The 2500-nt window shown below is 37.3% G+C and overlaps 1 protein-coding gene across 1 annotated transcript in view; it reads right to left on the bottom strand.

Annotated features, from left to right (window-relative positions):
* LOC119577284 overlaps positions 1–2500 on the bottom strand; it is a 14801-nt gene that overhangs the window by 11880 nt on the left and 421 nt on the right. The gene's annotated exons all lie outside the window — the stretch shown is intronic.

A 2500-nucleotide genomic window follows, 5' to 3' on the forward strand; every position in this document is an offset into this window, starting at 1 on the left:
AAAAAAATAGCAACAGAGAGACACAGAGCAAAAATAAAAAGAAAAAGAGAACATGCAAAGAATCAGAAAAACAAACAAACAAACCCCAAAAAAATAAAAAAACAGAAAGACAGACAAACAAACAGAAAGGACAACTCCTCTCCCCTTCTTCTCTCTCTCTCTCCTTCCTCTCTCTCTCCCCCCTCCCCCCTCTCTCTCTCTTCTCTTTTTTTTTTCTTATTTTTTTTTCCCCCCTTTCTCTCCCCCCCCCTTTCTCTTCTCTCCTCTTCTCTCCCTCTCTCTCTCTCTCTCTCTCTCCCCCTTTTCCCTCCCCCCTCCCTCCCTCCCTCCATCTGCACCCCCCCCTCACCCAGATCTCCCGCCCAAAGGCTTTTCCCACACGATCTCCACTGCACAAAAAGGCCTAAATGCCGAGGAAAACGCCGGCCTCAGGGGGTTTAGGGGGTTTTTATGACAGCTGAATGCAAAAGGCCCCGCTAGGGTTTTTGACTGTGCCACCTGCACGGTCTAGATTTTATTTCTATGCAAATCGTGCGATATTGAACAGGGGGAGGTTGGCCTACTCGTCAGAGGACTTGAAGGGAGCTTTTGTAGTTAAACTGTTTTGATATTCTAACTCGAATCAAATTTGGGCTTTAGCTCTGGGGGGGCCAGCTGGGCATACTGGACCCCGGCGATAGATCATAGAAAAGTTTGGCGATTTTTTTTGTTTCAGTCTTTGGGTTTTTATTTGAGAGGAAGGATTTACTTATTCAGGATTTGCGTTGCAAGGGGGGGGGTTAACAAAACTTTTTTATTTCAATGACTGGGAGTCTTTTCAAAGGGTTATGTCAGAGTTACATTCTCTCTCTCCCCTCTCTCTTTTATCCTCCCCCCCCCTTCCTCCCCTTCCCCCCCCCTCTTCCCTCTCCCTCTTCCCCCCCCTCTTTCTCTCCCTCTCCCCCCCCTCTCCCTCTCTTTCTCTCTCTCTCTCTTCCTCCCCCCCTTCTCTCTCTCTCTCGCTCTCCCTCGCTCCCTCTCTCTCTTTCTCCCCCTCTTTTCCCCTCCCCCCCCCCCCCCCTCCTCTCTCTCTCTCTCGCTCTCTTCTCTCTCTCTCTTCTTCTCTCCCTCTCTCTCCTCTCTTCTTTTTCCCTTTTCTCTCTCCTCTTTCTTCTTCTCCCCCTTCTCCCTCTCCCCCTTCGGCCCGTTACCTCGTCGACTCAAAGTTTAAATTTAATCAGGACTGCCCCAAAACGCGCAGTCATGCTTACACGAACCCCGAACAGGGGGAAAACGTAAAAAAAATGCCCCCCAAACCCCAAAAGAAAAAACCGTTTTTGTATGAATGCCTAAAAAAAGAGAGAGAGAGAGGGGGTGGTCCTTAAATAACCCGGGCCCTTCGTTTCTTGCGCTTGTTGGTGATTATTTGGGGGAAAATCCTTGATTTCCTCATTTTTTTTTTTTTGTAGACAAAACATATCACTTTGTTTTACATTTCTAGGAAAGGGTAAATAGGGTATGTGTAAGTATTTTTCGTAAATGTACGGATTACACCCAACAATATACGAGGGTTGTGTTGTGTTGTGTATAATATATATGTATTATATTAAAACATACACACCACAACCAACACAGACACTGTATATATATTATATATATATATATATATATATTATTATATATTATATATATAATAATTTATAATATTATATAATATATATTTTATATTATATATTTTTATATATAAATTTTTTTTTATATTTTTAAAATTTTATATAATATATATATATATATATATATATTTTTTTAAAATATAATATATATATAATTATATAAAATTATATTATTATATTATAAAATATATAAAATATAATATATATTATAAAATTGTGTTGTGTGTGGTGTGGTGTGTGTGTGTATACAAATCCAACACTGTGTATTATGTATGTTATATGTATAATATATATATATATATAATTATATATATATAATTTATATATATTTATATATATATATATATATTATATATCCCTACTACTCCAAAACATAATACTACACAAAAACCACACACCACCACCCACACCACACACACACACCCCCAACACACAACACACACACCCCAAACACACAACCAAACACACCAAAAAAAAAAAAAACCCCAAAAATATAAAAAATTTTATATTATATAAATATATATATTTAATATATAATATATTTAATATATATTATATTATTATGGTAATATATATATAATATATATAATTATATATAATATATGTAATATATAAATAATATATATATGGAAAATATGTATATATTTTTTCTTTTTTTTTTTTTGAATAGAAAAAAAACACCCTTTTATTAACGTAGAGCTAGAAATTTCCTCCCTTCCCCCCCATCCTCCCCCCCCCCCCTCCCCCCCCCCTAATCCCACAGGCGTCGCAATCATTAATAAAGTTATCCCCGACTCTGAATTTTGATACGCGCAATCTTGTGTTTTTTCTGTCATTTTCATTGGTAT

This window comes from Penaeus monodon, chromosome 9, assembly GCF_015228065.2.
Source record: "Penaeus monodon isolate SGIC_2016 chromosome 9, NSTDA_Pmon_1, whole genome shotgun sequence".
NCBI lineage: Eukaryota > Metazoa > Arthropoda > Malacostraca > Decapoda > Penaeidae > Penaeus > Penaeus monodon.